The following is a 22,500-nucleotide window of genomic DNA, read 5'->3' as shown; positions in this document are numbered from 1 at the left end:
AAAGTGTGATAACTATAAAAATGCCGTCTGGACTGATCTCAGGCCATCAAACGCTAAAGACCAGCATAGAAAACAAATATTTAGATGATTGTCCATTTATCTTAAGCTGAATTACCTTTTAAATGTCCAATTTCACAGAGGACTAACATTTTGTAAATACTAAGAAAAAAAAAAAGTAGCAACATGCTAAACAATACTTAACAACGCTAATCTGTAATAAAAGGAATAATCTTTAAAAAAAATTCTTACTTTTTTTAACATGTGAAACAAAGACTTTTTTTGTTTATTGGCCTCAAATAGACTTCTAATTGCCATGTTTCACTTGTGGGTTACACATTATGCTTGTTGAGCTTTCGGTGATGGAAAAATTGTGATTCATTTTTGTGAAACTTCCCATCTGGACTTCATTTATTAGTAATTAGCTGCCAGGTCTTTATTGTCAGGCTTGCAGAAGTGTCAAAAGCAGTCCCAGAAAATAAGCAATAATATGGGAGAGGAAGCTACTTATTGGCAAGTTTGCATTTTAAGATTGATTGCTTTTCGATTTAACATGAACGATTTCAATGACGATCAATTTAAATGATGCTGAATGCAGTATTTGCCAGTAATTTATTCATAAAATGTTATATTACTAGAACACAACTGCTTTGGGTAATTAGTAGTGCAATAAATTATATAATAAGATATCAGTAACAATATAAAAATTTTTATACGTAACTAACTTATAACAGCATTATTTAGTTCCCTCAAACCCATTGCAGCAAAATTAAAAGATGGAAAGCCTAAATAAAGCAGAATGAGACACTTTCTAGAAAACAAAACTAAACACTTTATTTGACTTAACAATAATTCCATTGATAACATACACAATGACACACTCACTGGGTAACTTTATTAGTAAGACTCCACCTTACTAGTACCGGTTGGACCCCCTTTAGCCTTCAGAACTGCCTTAATCCTTCGTAGCAAAGATTCAACAAGGTACTAAAAATATTCTTCAGAGATTTTGGTCCATATTGACATGATAGCATCATGCAGTTGCTGCAGATATGTCAGCTGCACATCCATGATGCAAACGTCCCATTCCACCACATCCCAAAGGGACTCTATTGGATTGAGCTCTGGTGACTGTGAAGGCTATTTGAGTACAGTGAACTCATTGTCATGTTCAAGAAACTATTCTGAGATGATTAGCGCTTTATGACATGGCACGTTTTCCTGCTGGAAGTAGCCATCAGAAGATGGGAACACTGTGGTCATAAAGGAATGGACATGGTCAGCAACAATTCTCAAGTCGGTTGTTGCGTTGACATGATGCTCAATTGGTACTAATGGGCCCAAAGTGTGCCAAGAAAATATCCCCCACATCATTACACCACCACCAGCAGCCTGAACCACTGATACAAGGCAGGATGGATCCATGCTTTCATGTTATTGATGTCAAATTCTGACCCTACCATCCAAATGTTGCAGCAGAAATCAAGACTCATCAGACCAGGCAACATTTTTCCAATCTTCTATTGTCCAATTTTGGTGAGCCTGTGCGAATTGTAGCCTCAGTTTCCTGTTCTTAACTAACATGAATGTCACCCAGTGTGGTCTTCTGCTGCTGTAGCCCATCCGCCTCGAGGTTCCATGTGTTGTGTGTTCAGAGATGCTCTTCTGCATACCTCGGTTGTAACAAGTGGTTATTTGAGTTAGTATTGCCTCTCTATCAGCTGGAACCAGTCTGGCCATTCTCCTCTGATCTCTGGCATCAAAAAGGTGTTTGCGCCCACAGAACTGCCGCTCACTGGATATTTTCTCTTTTTCAGACCATTCTCTGTAAACCCTAGAGATGGTTGTGCATGAAAATTCCAGTAGATCAGCAGTTTCTAAAATACTCAGACCAGCTCATCTGGCACCAACCATTCAAAGTCACTTAAATCACCTTTATTTCCCATTCTTTAAACTGCATCATCATCATCATCATCATCAAGCCTAAATGCATTGAGTTGCTGCCATGTGATTGGCTGATTTGAAATTTGTCTTAACAAGCAGTTGGACAGGTGTACCTAATAAAGTGGCCGGTGAGTGTATAATCACGTTTGACTACCATTAGGATCAAGCTACAGTATATAGGAAAATGTATAAGATTAATACTAAACTTTTACTCAAACCTATATTTCCCTTTAGAATAAGCTACTCATTATACCTGCTTAGCATTTCTCATGTAAACATTATTGTTATACAAATAATGCAAACCACATGAAATTTCACATTTAAATGCTGTATGTAACTGCTTGAAACTCATATAAACGGCATGCTTTTTTGCTTCATGATTTGTGTGTATAAAAGTGGAAGCTCAAAAAATTAAATAAATCTGTTCCAAACACAAATAATAAACCAGTCCTAATGGAAAGAAAACAAAACAACAATAACATTAATTATAATGTTTTCAAAATTGTCGAAAATTGCTTTTAGTTTTGGCTAAAAGAGGAAAACAGGCAAAAATTTGAGCACAAAAAAGGCTATGCTGCACCGCACTGCCCGTTCATGTACACATATACGTACTTATCTATGGATGAATTACATATAATATCAGGAAAATCAAAGTTTGCTCTGTATGCAGAAAGAACATTTCTATAGCATGCTTATTCCTGTTTCTTGCAATAGCACTACTGTGCTGGTAAAACGATTCTCATTCAAAACTCATTCACCATCAATCAAATTTTGCTGTCAATAATGGTTATATTATTGGTTTGTGTTTTTAAAAATCAGCACAATTTAAGCTATTGAGTTGGTGATGAAAAATGCTATGTTTTTATAGAGCCTCGGAAGATTTTAAAAGGGTGGGTTCAATATTGAATGTTCGGAAAAGTGCAGACTAATGATGCTCAGATCAAAGATCACGTCTCTAGTGATTAAATAATCTATACTTAGTCAAAAAACAGTGTTTAAAACAATAGACCTAACAGTCAAACGGTTCAAGACAAAGCAATCACCAATGAGGATTACTTGATTTTGACATTGATTTTTACTCATTTACAAAATATCGATGAACATGTATTCTTCTGTTCAGGAGTCTCATTTTGTTGCTGTGACCGATGGGCTCCCAGCTGTGAATAAACTTTCATTCCTGCAAACAGCGTCTTGGAAGTGGTGTCTAGTACAGTATTTGCTGCGCTGCTGAGGAATAGTAGTATTTAAGACTATATGCTCAAAAATGTATCCAGAATTTTCAAACTAAAAACAAAACTGATCACTTAAAGCATTCGTGTTAGGCGATGTATTTTGGTACAGTATGTATGTGAAACTATATCTGTATCACAAAAGCACACAATAACAAACTAAAACAATTCACCATAATAGAAAGATACATTTGTTTCCACTCAAGCTGGTGTAAGGGAATCTCATAAAGTTGTGCGCCATACCCGCCACATTGTAAATATGCTGCTAAGCAATGCAAACAGATTCCAATTCCACCACTGGTGTTCATAACTGGTTCCTAGTCTTGTAGAAAATGCTTAGAATTATAGTAGTGGAGCAGCATGGCACTTTCAACATCTATGTGCGCAGATATGGATATTGGTTCATAAAGAGGTAACTCACAATGGAGTGGGATCTCATATAGAGTCATTTTGAGTTCTTGCGGCCTGGTAGAAACTCTTTAACAACCCAGTACTGGGTCTTGACGTGGTGGTTGGGGACCCCTGTTCTGTGCCATTGCAAGTAAAGCAATTAATATTACTTTTGAAATAATAATAGTTATATTGACCTTATTTATCAATGCGGAAGAGCACTCGTTTTTGCTATTGTTTTAGAACTTTCAATTCAGTTGCCTACGGGAGAATTGACTAGGAATAACTAACGTCAGAAAACGGTCAAATTATTTGCTCTACGAATAAGTGTTTGCATGACTATACAGACAAAGCAGAATAATATAATAAGAAAAGATCACTTTGCACCATCAAGCAGCAGAGCGAGCTGTTTTTAACATCTAAAAATGAATGGAAGTGAATGAGACCGGAAGTCTCGAGCCAAAAAGATTCAAATGGCTGCTCGTACGTGAAGAATAAGGTGAATAGTGACTTTATGCAGACCCTAGGTAAGAAGTAATCAGTAATAAATTCACTTTTTTTAACAATAAAACCCAACCCCAGCTAAAACGATAGAATGACATTTCCTAGTATCAAAGTTCCTTGATTACTACGCTAGAATGAGAGTGTAGTTCCTGGACATATAGTATCAGCCTAGAAAAAAATAACCTTTCATTTTTCATCAGTCTTAGTATACAATGTAACTACAAAAGCTTTAAATAGGAAAATTTTAAGCTAAGCCAAAAGTGCTCCCACCAGATCTGGAGATCATCTGAATGGATTAAATAATGGCAAAACCCCATGGTTTAACTCTAGAGGAGTTGTAAAATATGCCTGTTTTCAAAGAGTGGAGTTTTTTGTTTTAGAAGAAATTAATAATTATTGATGGACGCCCACGCAAACACAAGGAAAACTTGCAAACTCCACACAGAAATGCCAACTGGCCTAGCTGAGACTCGAACCAGTGACCTTCTTGCTGTTAGGTGACAATGCTAACTACTGAGCCACTGTGCCGCTCGATAAAAGATTACGCAACACAAAAAAAGTCAAGAAAGCTGCTTCAGAAGAACATACAGTAGATATACAGTACAGCCTATAATAAGTTTATTTAGACAAGTATCACTATTTAAAAAAAAATATCCACCAATATGACATACAGTATTGCTCGGGGCCTGAATCAAGCCTTCATGAAATACTTACAGCCACAATATTGCTCCCAAATTTATTATATTTGTGAAAGGATTTGAAACACCGCTTGAGAGAAAAGCAAATGCACAAAAAAAGGCAGTTTCAGGGAACTGACGTCTTGTCTCCATGATGAAGTCATTGAGCTTTCCCAGCGTTCAGAGAGGTTCTGGCCCCAGTGAGCTCCTGCCGTCCGCTCCGTATGAATTAGTCATGAGTACTGCTCCTCAGCCACCATAATGAGGATGAGTACGGGATCAGGTCTGCTTTGTAACGAGCACTATTCTAAAGGTTAAACATACACTCTCACACCTTCAGCCTTCCCCAGGTGTTAACCTCATAATCAAGAGCAAATACACAAAGACTGACCTGCCATGACCTACGACAAACTTCTGAAGCCTTGCTGTATGATTGATGAAACTGAAATAAAACTGCTATTTCAGTGTCTAATGGGCTGAACACGATGACTGAATGCTTTTCTCAGCATTCGCACTCTAAGCCAATTGTCAAATCTGCTGATTTTCACTGACTAAAACCTGATATTTCCATGACCGATAATGAACAGAAAAACAGACTGCTGTTGTGTTGAGCACTGAAAAACATAACAGCCGCAGACAGTATTTAAACACATCCATTTGCAAGATTTATTTACTTATTCACAGGCATTGTTAGTAAGACTAATTAACTAACTGTCATGGCTGTATAGGACAAATAATGATTAATATGGGGAATGTCTCTTTTATCATGTGTTGTTATGATTCATCTTTTTAAAAATAAAGTGCTAAAGCCTAGACTGAAAGATTTAATAGCCTTTTTTTATTTCAAGGGCCTTGACATTTTTCCATTAGCCTCGGTTAGTTATTTAAAACATTAAATAACGATTCATTTACACAAATCTTAAATTTGAAATTTTTTAGCATGTTTGCAAGTTAAGTACAGCCTGGTGACTGTATTTGAATTAAATATTTGGCGGTTGATTAGCAGGAAGAAAAAGAAAAGCCTAATTTTAACAACAGACTAAACGTGTGAAATGTTTAAAAAAAAAAAAAATATATATATATATATATATATATATATATATATATATATATATATATATATATATATATATATATATATATATATATATATATATATATATATATATATATATATATATATATTATTATTATTATTATTATTATTTTTATTTTTTTTTATATATATATATATTTTTTTTTTTCCTTAAACTACCTTTTGATCAGGGGTGCCCAAAATTTTCCTATAAAGGGTCAAAAAGCACACTTGGTTGAGGGCTGTGGGCTGAATATATACCAAATCGCATGTATAAAATTTTCTAATCTATTTGGTAATATTTTAAAATAACTAGAAAATATTGCTTTAAATCATATTGACTAACGCAGTACAATTTTTAACATTTTATACTGAACTTATTACAGCAAAACGTAAACGATCCTATTTATAACACAAGTTTAATGCTGAATACACTAGTCAAGTTTATATTGATTTGCTCGCAGATGTCTTGTGCAGTTTGCTGACAGTATTTACTTTTTAAAGTCTAATTCATTTACCGTATTTAATTGAACCGTTTAATTTTAGTTGGCTTTTTTGTAGCTCAGCAATAAAACAAAGAAACAAAGGGTTATGTTAAATTCGAAATGATGATAACTGTCAAAGGCATTCGCCCCAATCACCTCCCCATCATTCTCCCTCTCTTTTCAGATGGGATGGCGGCCAAATCAAAGCTTGACATGGGCCTACTTTGGTCCACGGGCCCTACATTGGGCATGTAGTCTGCTTTTGATTAGTGTTGGGTACCGAAATCCGGTGCCTGTAACCAGTATGCAAAGGACCGATTCAGCATATGAGTTTTGGTGCCTAATTTGGTACCACTGGTGCTGCGACAAGGACGTACTGTAAGAAGCATCAAGGGACACAATAAAGGGACAGATAGGTACATGTTGTATCAGACCCTCTCTAAAAATTCAATTCTAAACAACTTTGAGGGATACGGACACTGTCGGCGATGTTAGGCATTTATTCTTGTTGCTTAGGGTACGTACATACGTAGGCAACACGCACTTAATCATATTATTGTCTTATTCAGATTAAGGCAAATAACCCTAGAAAAAAATTTAGCACCGGTCTCGAAATAACCCCAAATAACCCCAAACGATACCCAATCCTACATTTGATAAATGGAAAGTACAACTCATAATGACAAAATTCCAGATATTCCATGACTTTCGATGTCTTGATAAAAGTTTTTGATATTCCAGAAATTCCATGACCCAAGGGAACCCCATTTTCTGCCCCCCAAAAAAAAGAAAAGAGCACTGATCCATTCATTAAGTGCCCTCCCTAGCAGATTTCAATCAAACGGAGTGGCACGATAGCCTGTGGGCAATTTTTAATGCCGACGTGCAAAGTACTTTGCAATTAATAACAGCCTGCCGATGATCTGACTGCAATGAGAATCATTATCTTACTAACCGTCATCGTGATTCTCATTATAATCATAATCACCGGCTTCACCATCCTGATCATCACTACACTATAATCAGCGTAATATCCTTCAAAATACATACGCGGGGTTCAGCTCTGGCACTGCGCCGTGCTCATGCATGCAGCATCTGTCATATTTCATTTTTAAGTCAAGCAAGATTCAGTTTAAATGAGACTTTTTTTTAATGGGCAGACTCTGATATTGATATTAGAGACTCGGCTACATCCTCTCAGGGGAGAGGCGATGATATGAATTATGGAGATGTCCACTTTTCTACGGATTTATACTAATTCAACAGTCACTTCTGTGTGCATATTCAATGACATCGCTGGAGAAGTCAACTTACATAATATCAATGCTCAGCTACTGTGAAGCGCTCACGTTAGAAGACACGAGGCGTGATTTGGCTGCATTTTTAGCCTAATCATTAGCTATAGGAAATATTCAGAATGGAAATAAAAGGGGGGAGGAAAAAAACAAGAGTTATCAAATCTCATTAGTTCATAAAAACAAGAACTTTGCAGAGTTGGGAGGCACTGGGCTCAGCTGGTTTTGCTGATCAAAGGGAATAACTCTGAATTCTGACTGAGGAGTTCAGTGCTTGTATATGTGCACTTCAGAAAGCTGAGAGCAAACCCAGAGCACTGGAACAGGAAAAAGTACAGCAACACCAGGAAAAGCCTTGCAAAGGAAGCTACTCTAGGCCCTTTTTAAGTATTGAGGCAAAAAAAATAAAAATAAAAAACGGTTACTTTGCAGAGGGGATCAGAGTGAGTAACACCAGCCTGTCTACACTTAGAACTGATGCCAGGATGACCTTAGCAAAACTTACTGTAGTACACTGAAAGAGTGAAATAACATGTGTCAGTAACAGCTGGCAATTTATTCATGAGATGATCAAATTAGAGCTATTACTCTAGTTTTTTGCTCTCAGACATACCTTCTACAATCCGTGATATATTAACTGCATTATTCTAAAACAGAAAAAACTCAAACTTTAGAATTTTTTTTTCTGATTTTTTAAAAATAATGCTTCAAAAAATATATAAAGATAATACTTAATAGCATACTTGACTTTTTAAGCAAACATTCTAAAAACAAAATACACATAATGACTAAAAATTCAAATAAATTAAAATGAAGATCACACAGCTGGATGTTCATGTTATGGTACTTTCTTCCACGGTAGACTACTGTATCCGCTTGTTAGGTCACGTTGTTGTTCCAGCTCAAGCTGTATGGCTCAACAAATTGTAATAATAAACATTTAGAAAGCGATGTAATACTTTCGAAAATCACGATTGCACTATGATGTTATATAAAATTCACTTTAATATGTGACATGACTAAATTTGGTTATCAACGAATATTATCTTAATTCAAACGGATAGCAGCTTGAACACAGAAACAGTATTCCATACGTCACCACTTAACAAGCCTATAAAAACTTTGATAATTCATTCATTCATTCATTCATTCATTCATTCATTTTATCTTCGGCTTAGTCCCTTTATTAATCCGTGGTCACCACAGCGGAAAGAACCGCCAACTTATCCAGCACATGTCTTACACAGCGGATGCTCTTCCAGCCGCAACTCATCTCTGGGAAACATCTATACACACTCACTAACACACATACACTACGGATATTTTAGCCTTACCAATTCACCTATACTGCATGTCTTTGGACTGTGGGGGAAACCGGAGCACCCGGAGGAAACCCACGCGAACGCAGGGAGAACATGCAAACTCCACACAGAAACGCCAACTGACCCATGCCAAGGCTCAAACCAGCAACCTTATTGCTGTGAGGTGACAGCACTACCTACTGCGCCACTGCGTCATCCTGATTCAATCATTCATTTTTTTTATTTTTCAGAAGAGAGTATCAAATGCTTCACATAAAATGTTCACTAGTTTCAAAATGATTTTAAAAATGTTTCTGTAATTTAACAGCAGTGTTGGGTAAGCTATTTAGAAAATGTTGTGAGCTAAGCTATTAGTTACTTTACATTAATGTAGCTTAACTACACTAAAAGCTACACCCGGGAAATGTAGAAAGCTAAGCTAAAAGATAGATGGAGAAAAAAAATTGTTGTTGTATTGTAACTATAAAAGTACCATGGCAAATTAATTTAATTACTTCCCTTTAATATTAAATATTTAAATACTTTAAATACTGTATTTACAATAACAAAGAGTGAATACATTTAAAACCAATCCAACTCTAACAAGTTAACTTTAATTACCTTTAAGACATGTACTTCGAGGTATGGTCCTGCTTCAGAAATAATTCCTCTACAGTCATCTTTCCATCAAGCAAGTTTTTCATGTCAACCCAATGATTGATTGGCGATGTCACCAACCGAAGCGAGAGGTGCCAGTAACTCTAATCAAAAAGTTTGTTTTCAACCTCCGTAAAACACGAAGAAGAAGAATTCGCCATTCTCGCTGTCATATGGATTTACTTTCATCGGCAAGACACCGGCTTCACAGCCTTGGATGGCGGTGGTGTTACTTAATGATCTGCGATCTGTAAATGTAGTATACTGCGCTACTTGCTTAAAATTATAGCTTCGCAACTGAAAAGTTATTTGGATTAGAGAGTAACAATGTTACTGCCACACTACTGAGAAATGTTTTTGAGAAATTCTTTGCATGTTAGAATTGCAGGTTTGCGCTTTTTGTCTGGGAATTAGTGTGAGCGATAGAATGCACACACTGTCATACACTCTACAACTGTATAAATATATATACATAGACACACACATGGGTGAAGATTCTGGAACGGTGCTGATACTGGTGTAATATCACATACCAGCTAATCAGATTCGAGAACCAGACAGACATGTTGTATATACAGTCAAGCCTGAAATTATTCACACCCCTTGGCAAAGTCTGATAAGGTTTTGTTGAAATGTAAATAAAAGCGGAGAAATATTTTTTCCATAATGATGCCTCTTGTGGATCATGTTATTATCTTTTAAGAGAACTCTGTGTCCTCTCCAGTCAAAAAAAAATTCTGGTTGAATAGAAGTACCTTTGAGTCTATTTCCTTTGGGTTATGAATAATTTCGGGTCTGACTTTTTATATGTACACAGTCTAAATTGACACTCTAAATTGAAAAGTAGATGTCTAATGTGTGTATGTTTTTTTTTAACTAATTATGGGTAAAATCAACTTGTGTAAAAATTAACTGACCTGTACCTACATAAAACGCATAAGAGAATAAGTGACCAAACCAAATTTTTTAACATGCTTAAACTGATTTAAAACTTAATCTAATGGGTAAATCCTAGTTGTTTGCTATATAGTTGCAAAGACTTCATATTTAAAATCAGGATTAATTAGTATTTTGTGGCTTCACTGTGATCATTAAATACTGCAGGGTCTTTTAATGTGTCATCAAATTATTCTTGTTATAAATATGCAAAATAAATCAAGCACTCTTAATATTAGTGGATGTATATTAGGTGCAATCCACAATTAATTAAGCTGACCTGTTGTGTACAGAATCCTTATTGTTTCTCATTTTTGGCTTTTAGGAGTTAAAGATACTCTTATTTTAAGGAGACGGATACTGTAGCAGCCATAGACATAATGGAGTGAACTGCTTGTAAAAACTTACTACTGTAGGTCAAGATTGATTGTCAGCAAGAGAGATGAGGGAAGAATGGAGAAGCAGAAATTTGCACACACTGCCTCGAGAAACCTATATCGCGCACTGTATTTCCAAATCCTCCACATTTCATGTGTACAATTATTTTACCAAAGGACGGATTTGCTATATCATTATTTTGCATTCATTTTCAACACTGTAAAACATTCGAATAGGCCAATATTTGTTCATTATTTGGAAATTATTTGCACAAAAAGCTTCTGGTCACTCTACAAAGATTTTTTTAAGGTTTAACCTTTAAGTTTATTACTCCTGTTAACATTAGCCATTCTTAATGTTGACTGGGTTTCAAAAATAACCCTTTATTTAATGTTTTTTTCTTAACTAAGACCATGCAAGAATATTAGTTAAACTTAGATATTTTTGCTCTTTCAGCACTTTATTAGCTGGTGTTTACAGTGTGATGATGCATATATAAAACATAAAAAAACAACATACTGTAGCTTGATCCAAAGATCTTGACTGGACTGGTTAACATTTTGAACATAATGCAAATGATTACATTTTGCCTGGCCTTATTTCAGTTCAGAGTATTCTATTGCATCAATAATTAGGTTATGCATGGGTGCATGGCACTGCTTTGGCCTGATATTATATATCTGCTTTCAGTCATCCGATCATCAGTGGTGATCCAAGACACATTATCATTTCCTCTTGGCTTACGCATACATTTAAATTGCTCTCTTATGACCACTTGTGCTTGGATTTTGTCAAGACCCTTCCCTCTTTTCTGTACGTTCTCCATTACTTGAAGCAGGAGTGTTCAATGCTACACAGGAATAATATTAAACAACCAAGTGCAATGACAAGCATGTTAGTACAATAGTAGAGTAGGTGTTTTTTTGTTTAGTTTTTTGGCAGCTGTTTGAAAGTAATGCTTACATGGGAAATTGGTCCAATTGAAATTCTACTACCTTTATAGTTGCTTGAATGAAGAAATTCTCAAAACATTTTAGACTCTGTTTTCACCTGTATATAGTGCTGTTCACAGATTGACGAAATGCACCTTAATATCAAGTGAATTACTGTTATTATGACATAAGTTGTCAGATTTTTCATTACAACCACAGCAAATTTGATTTGCATTTAGACGTTTTAGAGCAGGTAACCCAATTCATTTCAAACAATATAAAAAATGGCAGAGACACAATAAGTCCACAAAAGTCAAATGATGTCGGCTTGCGTCTGGTCGTGTTTTTCTATGATGATAATGATGCAAGTGTTCTCCTGCCTGGGCCACACATAAAAATAAAAATAAAACATTGCCAGGACACGTGACAGGAACATGTTCAGTTTTAGTCCAGCTGAGTCAAGCTGAGTTTTTTTTATATATTTTCATTTAAAAATTAATTTTTTTAATATTTAGTTTAAAAATAAAACTGCTTAGTAAGATAAATTAGCATGAAATCAACACAAATAAATTTTTTAAGCATTTTTATGAAAAATCTAAGCACTTTACAAACCTTGAAAACACTACAACAAAATTCAAGCATTTTTAGCATGCTGCATGAACATGTTGGATTCATTGGGCCCTATCATACACCCAGTGCAATAACGTGCCAGGTGCAATGGCCGTAGGTTTCATTTTCACGTTTTGCGCCACGTTGTTTAAATAGTAAATCCATTTGCACCACTGTGAACTTATGGCTGTGCTGGTGTGAAAAGGTTTGCTATTTTGAGGAAACTAGGCCGAGCCATTGACCAACTAAAAGCTGATCTAAAGTCTAAATTCAATGGTGCTGGGTTTTTATTATTTAAAAAGCGTGTTAGTTATGCACCTAAACACTCGTACACATTGCTTAATACACACAGCAATACACAAATATCTTTACATATGAAAAAATTAAAGGAATAAAATGTTTTAAGAAATTATTATTTTCTACATAAAAATAAAAACCCCTCCCACCTCCAATGCCTTCTTCACCTTGGGGAGCATTGGAATATGCCTCTGTTTATTAATAACAATTTGCATTTATTGCATAGTATTTATTACATACATATTTTTATTTGTTTCAACAAAAAAAAAGTTTAGATTAGTCAAAATGTCAGGTTTTAGAGATAAGAATAGGACGCGTGTTTGGATATAACTCCAATTTTTTTTGCTGGAAATTAGAAATGAATTTAGAAACAGCATTGACTTATCAAGAAACAAAATTACGAAATTAAATATGTAGGCTAATGGGTATCTTCAGTGGAGTGAGTTACCACTGTTTCCTTACTCCATGAAAGTAAAGGAGTAAAGTAAAAAATAAAAGTAAAGAGGCTGAATGGAGGAGGTTCTTTAACCTCATGCAGATGGTCTGTTTAACTGTTTTCTCACCAGTGAAGCATTCCGTTTTTCCACTTACAAAGTCCGCCATGTAAATAGCAAATGCACTATGGTGTGTCTCAACTGAATCTTAAAGGGAATGGGAGATGAGACTCTGATGGGTCTAATGCATGTTATGTTCAAAACACACCCATAACTCACAAAGAGATTAAGCACAACACTTTCAAACCATGAGCTGGTGCACAAACCGTATTTTCCATCCTTAAAATATTGAAAGTTGATTCAGACATGCCCTGAATGCTTAAGACAGTGTGCTTAGATCGTTAAAATAGAGCCCACTGTGTATAGATACTGATGTAGGTTCGCAAAGCAAAGACTGCCATTCTTGATGGTGCGTTTGTGTTTCTTGTTGGCAAAAATGAGACATAACAACTGGCTTTGTGGAGGCTATCCAGCCCATGGAAATGCTAACCAGTATAAGAATCACCAGCCTAAACAACTCTGATTGGCAACAGCAATAGCTCGGCAATAGCAATAGCAATTTATGCTGGTGAAAAGGGATGCAGGGGTCTGAGAACATGTTGAACCTGTCAGTCTGAGAACGACTCCTGGAGAACCCCCTATAGTGCCGAACATGTTCACACATATGGAGCAACAGGAGGTTGCAGTCTTTTCGTCTTCACCTCTGATGTCTTTGAAGAAAGAAGATATAAGGAAAGGCCAAGGAGGACAGAAAAACAAGGTGATGAAACAAGAGAAAAGTGTTTTCTGTAAGCCGCACGGCCACTGATGAGAGTTGCGATTGCTGCCTGCCACCATATAAAATCCTTTAATAAGACACAATCACTGCAGCAACTCTGATTTACAGCGGACATTTACAAAGGCAGAGCAGCACCATTAACACTTGAGACAGAGACCACAGATCACACACAATGGACACATCCATACACACAACACAAGTCATTTCTGCAGGAGAAAAAAAAAAAACGTAAAAAAACACCAGCCTCTGTAAATCCACATTAGAACAGTCATTATATCCGCTTTTTTAATAACCCTTTCGGGCGAAATTGTATAAGCGTGAATGAGTTGTTTTAGGCAGCTGTTATATTTTTTCATTATGTGACATGAAACGGAGGAGGTAGAATTCCTCACAGCACAACAACGCTCTGGTAATATTAGTGCAGATCAATTACATTCCTTCTATGGAATCCAGCGGCAGCCTGATTTATTTTATAGAGGGTAATTTCCAAGCACAGTCGAGAGAGGCAGAAACACAAAAGTGGGAAATGGAGTTGCTGCAATTTTAGACGGTGGTGGTAATGTGCCATAATCTGCTGCCAAGAGATGCTTGATGCAGGACTTCAGACTGAAAAAAAAAATTGACTCTGGAGCCACTGACTCATAAAATGAAACATTTAGGAGGCAGATGATTTTTTTTGTGTGTGCTGGCAAATTATAGAATCACTTAATATAGATCAGAACGCACTGCCTTCTGTGCTGATGATCAGATTCAAGTATTGCAGTGGATTCACATCACACTCAGTACACTACCTGACAAAAGTCTTGTCGCCTATCCAAGTTTTAGGAACAAAAAATAATAACTTGACTTCTAGTTGATCATTCTGTATCAGAAGTAGCTTACAGTATATGAAAGACAAAGGCCTCTAGATTACGGTTGTTTTAGCAAAATTAAATATAATCATGCCTTGATTTTTTTATTATTTAATTAGGACAGTAAAGTCTGACTTTGTTGAGACAAAAGTCTTGTCATTTAACAGAAATAATGTACAGTATAGAAAGTCATGGTGCAGTGGAACAAGAATTAATATTGTATACGACTGCCGTGAGCTTGGACGACTCCATCCATACATCTCTGCAATGACTCAAATAACAGATGACTCAAATAAAGTCATCTGGAATGGTAAAGAAAGCGTTCTTGCAGGACTCTTCATCTTCAATGCCTCCTGCTTCATCTTACCCCAGACATGCTCAATAATGTTTACTTCTGGTGACCAGGCTGGCCAATCCGGTAGCACCTTGACCTTTGAACTTTGATGTGGAGGCTGAAGTATGAGAAGGAGCACTATCCTGCTAAAGAATTTGCCCTCTCCTGTGTGATGTAATGGGCAGCACAAATGTCTTGATACCTCAGGCTGTTGATGTTGCCATCCACTCTGCAGATCTCTTGCATGCCCCTATACTGAATGTAACCCCAAACCATGTTTTTTCGTTCACCAAACTTGACTTATTCTGAGAGAATCTTGGGTCCATGCAGGTTCCAATAGATCTTCTGTAGTGTTTGTGAAGATTGGGATGCAGTTCAACAAATGATTCATTGGAAAATCTACCTTCTGCCACTTTTGCAAATGATTCAATTAGAAGTTAAGTTGTTATTATTTGTTCTCTTACAACTGGGATCCACGACAAGTCTGCAGAACTTTATTTACGATAGATAATTTACAATATTTTATAAAAGAACGGTTAACGTCAAACTTTTTTATCAAACTGCATTCTTTTATTCATCAAGGAATCACTGAATTGTTTACGTGACAGCAAACATTTTTACAAAAGGATTATTCTCTGTAGAAAAAGCTTCTCTTCATCCTACTGACCGTATAATTATAAAAAATATATCACATGCAAATCTGAAAAAAATAATAGCTAATATTTCTTGCAGCAAATCATTACATATTAGTTTGCATCATTTCCAAAGGATTTTGCGACAGAAGAAAAGAATAATATTTCACATTCATATTGTGTTTATTCTATATTATTGTATCTTAAATAAGCAGCCTTGGTAAACATGAGAGACATTGCATATCTAAAATTTATTTACACTTCTTAAAATAAGTATTTTTTACAGAGCATAAATGGAATGCCAGTGCATGTTTATTCATTATATAATTGATAAATGTTTAATTTTAGATTAAACATTAATCTAATCCATTAATCCATTAATTATATTAATATAACATAACATAACATAACATAACATAACATAACATAACATAACATAATATAATATAATATAATATAATATAATATAATATAATATAATATAATATAATATAATATAATATAAGCTTGATCGCCCCACAGCAAGAAGGTCACTGGTTCGAGCCTCGGCTGGGTCAGTTGGCTTTTCTGTGTGGAGTTTGCATGTTCTCCTCGTGTTCGCATAGGTTTCCTCCGGGTGCTCCGTTTTTCCCCACAGTGCAAAGACATGCGCTATAAGTGAATTGGGTAGGTTAAACTGTCCATAGTGTATGTGTGTGAATGACTGTGTATGGATGTTTCCCAGTGATGGGTTGCAGCTGGAAAGGCATCCGTAGCGTAAAGCATATGCTGGATAAGCTGGCGGTTCATTCCGCTGTGGCGACTGCAGATTAATAAAGGGACTAAGCCGAAAAGAAAATGAATGAATGATTTAATATAATATAATATAATATAATATAATATAATATAATATAATATAATATAATATAATATAATATAATATAATATAATATAATATAATATAATATAATATATTATAATATAATATAAAAACTTAATTAAAACTCATTTAATATTAATAATATTAACATTTAAAAAACAACTTCAAATATAAATGTAATATAACGGTTTATTTTCTTTCTTATATTTAGTTACTTCATCCTAATATATGTTGTTTTGTTTTCCCCCCACTATATTAGAGACAGCAGAAATGAGACAGGCAATGATGGTGGAGGAGAGCTGAAAATGAAACCAGTAAAGGACTTCATGAGCCAGTAATTGGAAGTCAGGTCCACCGCCTATATGTCATAAATACAGACCTCTGAGCCACTATATGATTACTATATGGAGAAAGATGCTTTTAGCTCTCATTTTGTGACTATATGGCATCTGTTAGCAGGGGCTAACAGGTTCACCCTGGTCCTCAGTTCACACACTTACATTTTTTCTCCTTTTTCTGTGTGCCAGAGGCTTGCCTAATGAACAAACCCTTGACAAACAGCAGTAAGGGTTGTCTTGACCCCTGTAACTGCACTTATTCATTACTTTTCAAGAACAAGTTGTTCTATAATCTATCAACAGAATATTAATTCATGCAAAGTTCTCCTGTGCTATTCTAATAATAAGTTTAGAAAAAAAATGCAAGAAACGCAAGTTCAATTAAACAACCAGAAAGTTATTGTTTTTATTTGGATGATCTCTGTTCCAGTCTAGCACACAAACTGAACTGCACTGAATTATTTAGTACAGAGTGTGTAAATGCAGCATTAAGAGATGCCTGAGATGTTGAAGATGAACCACAGATATAAAACCGAAAAAATGCTACACTAGGGCTGTGCAATTAATTGAAATTGAATGGCAATCATGATTTGAAATGTGGCGATTAGCTAAATCACAAGAGGCTGCAATATGAAAGATATACAGTGTGTATGATTTAATTTCTCCCGCCCAGAGCAAATGTGTGACTGCTGTCTGTGTGTGACAGTCTTACTAGCCAATTGAGTAAGGACACATTCGGTCTGTCCAATCAGAGTTGCGCAGCCGGACTAAGTGGAATACCCACAATAAAAAAAAACAATCAAACAGAAAAGCACAGACGAGAAGGATGCTGGCATTAACAGACGAATTAATATCAAAGAAAAAATGCATGTAAAAGGGGAATGTTGTGGTTTCCAAGTCACAGACACCAAACAAAAACAGGTAATTTGTAAGAGCTGTTTCAGAATTGTTGGCACATCATGAGGAAATACAACAACCAGCACCTAAAAAGCACCACAGGCGGCCATATGAGGAATGTCTTGCAAATAAGTCAACTGATTGTATTGCCAATGACACTTAATCTAGTAAATGTTGGAGTAAGTTAATATGTTTTTACTTTTTCAACTATTACTCACTGCAGTAAGAAGCTGCGATACATATTATTGAGCTGAATCTTCACTTTAAAATTAATTCGCAATCGCAATATCTGTCAGAAAAAAAAGCAATTAGATATTTTCCCCAAATCGCACAGCCCATGCTACACCATGACTTTCAACACAAGCACCATATGAGAATAGCTAAACACACCATGGAAAAACATGACATATTCAACATTAACTTTACGAAACCGTTGTTCTTTTCATACATCCGCAATTCTGATATATTTTCAACATTAATGAGGAATAGTTTTTGAAGGTAAGTGATGCAAGAGGCAGTGTCGTGACCACAAAATGAAGCGGGCGTCCATTATTGTCAAATAATTCTACCAAATCAATTATTCTGCTTATTCCATAATCAGTTAAAATTCATGATCTTGACTGACTGGAAGATGTGCAATAAGCAAGGGATGATTAATGGAATGCTGTGCATTAAAGGATATTATTATTAAGATATATTAAAAAATAAAACTAATAGCTCTTTAATGCTCTAAACTAAAACTAAAAAGCTCTTGACTACAATATTTAACAAAATTGATATCATTTATGACACATTAAAACTCCTCACAGAGAGAGAGAGAGAGAGAGAGAGAGAGAGAGAGAGAGAGAGAGAGAGAGAGAGAGTGAGTTGTACTGTAAATGACATAGGAATATTTAATAGCTCATAGTAACATGTGTTAGCTACCTCTTTGCTAACTTTTAATGCATATCGAGCTCATCGGCTCTCCGGTGAGGAACATGGCATGTTCTGGAGATTATACAGAGAAAAGACTCTGTAGCTATGACACTGTGGTTACTACTAATGTTTGAGGGTAGTGCATTTATTTCAAATATTGACAAAAACTGACTGGAAATAATTTTATAGTACTGTACACCTTTCCAGCCAATCAGAATCAAAAATTTCAACAGACCATCTCTTTATTCATAATACTTGTGCATCTGCTGATTTTATCTTACAGTATGAGTGGAAGGTTTGGTTGTATTTGAAAATCCTGTCAACAAAAACATAAAATATGTACCTGTGACAAAGCAGCTCAGTGTTTGCCATGGGAGGAAAAACGAAGAAATCCTAAATATTGCTGTTGGGGTTTTTAATGAGGCTATCTATGAATGGAACACACTGTGTTCAGAAAAGTTTAGATAATACTTTCTTTCCACATTTCCATATACCAAAAAAAAAAAAAAATAACTCCATATTCTTTACAACAGCAACCAAGGAAAATCTGTTATTCCTGCTGTACTATAAGCAGCACAAGCTACAAAAAGGAAGTCTGCATTTTTATTCACTTTGTCTATACTTTATATTTAATGTAGCATAATTTCACTAAGCTAAAGTCATATCCTTATGTTTTGACTTGAAACTATGCAATCAAAAGTTAAATCACCACCTGCACAAGCAAATGTATGCATGGTCTATTTATGTGGATCATGATTACGGTGCAGTGGATTCCTCTCATTTTAAATCACAGCAGATTCACCATGTGATAAAACAAATAAGCATCTTGTTTCTAGCTTTAAATTGGTCAATTTGCTTGTAAAAAATGTTAATCAGCCATGAAAAACCAAGTCAGTGCATCAATACTCTGCAGGAAAGACAAGATGTAGGAATTTTCAAAATCGTATAAACATGCCGATGACATCAGTGTTCACATGAGAAGCACAACACCAGGAGTCATCAATCAAATGAGAAAATGAGAAGCCCTGATATACTGGCTGAAATCTAAAATAATGGAAAGCATTATCCATCTGTCATGCCTCTGAAAAAAAACAATGGATCTGTTTCTATAGGGATCCATTTCAAGGCCACACTCAAGGGAACACTCAGAGAAAATCGAAAAGCACTGTCAAAAGCAATTCACTCAGCAAAATCAACTAATACGTGGGGGCCACTAGCGCTACTTACGAGGGTCTCTTGGTAATCTAGACTGTTATAGAAAGTTCATGGGTCACTATTGTAGAAAAACAGCAACATTACAAAGGTGTCATATCATCACTTCACCTGAGCGCCCCTGTGTGTCAACCTGTCTATTGTGCAAGACACGGTGTTCTTCAGATGGTCATTTTCACATGCTGTCTCTTCTCATTTACTTTGGTTTTTCTAGTGGCACTTCAGATTTGCACATGTACAATTCTGTTTTGTGTGTGTTAACAACAAAATGACCAGGGATAAATTGTTATTTTGATATAGTCTTATATGCAATATGAATGAATAAATGAAGACACGAACGAACATAAAAAAAAAAAACCTTCATTAAGAAAATAAAACTATAAACCATAGTTAAGCCTTTATAATAGCTTTCATTATACATCTTAGAATATATAATTATAACTTTTTAATTTAATGCTTAGCAGATCATAAAAACAGATTCATAAAAAAGGAGGTATTTTAACACAATACTATCAATCTAGCTAGGCTGAACTGTAATATCCCTCTATTATTTCTGGCATGCATATCACATACAGTTGAAAACACAATGATTAGGCCTATAAAATATTGAATTCTTTGTTATGTTTAGTGCTGTATAATGGACAGATCTTTTTCAACATATTTTAACATTATATTTTGATAACATATTTCTAATAACTCATTTCTTTAGTTTTTCCCAAGTAATAGACAGTAGTATTTTACTAGATATATTGCAGGATACTAGTATTTGAAGTGCAATTTAAATCCTTTTCTAGATTAATTCAATTAACTAGACAAGTTAATTAGATGAGTCATTGGACCAAGGTAGTTTGTTCTGTAGCCAGACAAAAATAATAATTAAATTAGAAGGGGGCTAATAATATTGACCGTAGCAGTTTTTTTCTCTTTCTCTTTTCAAACTGAAAGAAATAAGAATTTCCCAAACATAATAGGAAATACTGTGACAAATGTGCTTGCTCTGTTAATGTAATGCGACGTGGTGCTGACAACAGTGGTGCGGATCCAAACGCAGGTTTATTGAGAATGGTCATGCAAGCAATGGTCAACACAGGGGCAAACAGATGTACACAGGAAATCCAGAATCGTAGTCATTAACAGGTGAATGGTCAAAAAAGGCAGGCAGCAGACAATGTAAAAAGGTTCAAACACGGAAGGCAAGGCACAAAGGCAAGTCGTAATGCTCACAGTACAGTTTACAAAACTCAGCAACTTCTGTGTGTTTGTGTGCTGAATTAAGTCCATGTAATAGTTCATGAGCAGTTTCAGCTGTGTGTGTTTGCAATCAGACAGGATCTAGGGCAGGTGTGTGAGTGGTGCATGACTGGATCTTGTAGTTTTCTGCTGGCAGATTGTAGTACCCCATCGATCTGCATGGGCTAGGCTAAGGCAATTTGCGATTTGATTAGATTTTTTAAATAATTAAAATTTTACAGGAGGGCTAATAATTTTGTCTTCAACTGTAACTAAGCAGACCAATTGCACATATTATTAAATTCTGCATTTTCGAAAACATTTCTGTTTTGTGATTGATTTGTGAATGCAGTTGTCTGTATGCAAATCTTTTAAAAACGTTCCAGATTCTACATCTATATGCTCCTCTCCCCTTCATTCAGGACATTTTCCCTTCATGTTGCTCCAGCAAAACTAGCACTATTGTGAAAGACTCCACCCATCACTTCGACTTTTTTCCAGCTCTTGCCATCAGAAAGACTGTTATTAGAGCCTGTTCGACTAGACTACTCAACAGCTTCTTCCCATAAGCTGCCAGAGCACTCAACTACAATCATCTCACACCCCTCTGAAATATTATCCACAGTCTCAGCTCCCAAACCAGGACCCCCACTTCTCTTCCCTCACACCACACAAAAACCTCAAAACATTTCTGAGTGTGCCTCACACAGGTGAGTGGGCCTGACAAACCACCTGTAGAAATCCCATTCTTTCATCTCTGACACTATAACCGACACTTTAAATCAGACACTTTCTTACAATCACTTCATATCTCTTAAAAACAAACACTGTCTATTTATGAAGTATTAAAATCTATTTAATAAAGTTCTCACATTAAAAAATGAAATGGAGTATATGATTTTTTACAGTATTTAAACCATAAAATTTGATGGTCAAACTCAGAACTTGGTATTTGAGGTTTGAGCGGGACTGTTTTTATAGTCCCGCTCCTGCAAAGTTTTATTTCGCACCCAATCGCTCCCACTGTATATTCAGTCTTTGCTCACCGACTGCCCACAAAGAATAATTTTCTACCCGACCATTCTCGCTAAATTTAGATCTGGTTTCCAAAATCTCACGTTTAAATTGGGTACTACCAAAAGAGAAATATATAGATGATTGATAAAACTGTAGGGAGTGCAAGGATTGTAGCTTAAATGTTTTGTTTGCTGCCTTAAACCCGAGGTTCCAGTCTTCTGACTGCTAAAGGGTAAA

The 22,500-nt window shown here is 35.6% G+C and overlaps 1 protein-coding gene across 1 annotated transcript in view; it reads right to left on the bottom strand.

Annotated features, from left to right (window-relative positions):
• Positions 1-22,500, bottom strand: part of snx29 (sorting nexin 29) — a 252,068-nt gene that overhangs the window by 90,275 nt on the left and 139,293 nt on the right. The window lies entirely within an intron of this gene.

The sequence above is a fragment of the Danio aesculapii genome, chromosome 12, assembly GCF_903798145.1.
Source record: "Danio aesculapii chromosome 12, fDanAes4.1, whole genome shotgun sequence".
Classification (NCBI taxonomy): domain Eukaryota; kingdom Metazoa; phylum Chordata; class Actinopteri; order Cypriniformes; family Danionidae; genus Danio; species Danio aesculapii.
This window is presented reverse-complemented; position numbering and strand designations above follow the sequence as displayed.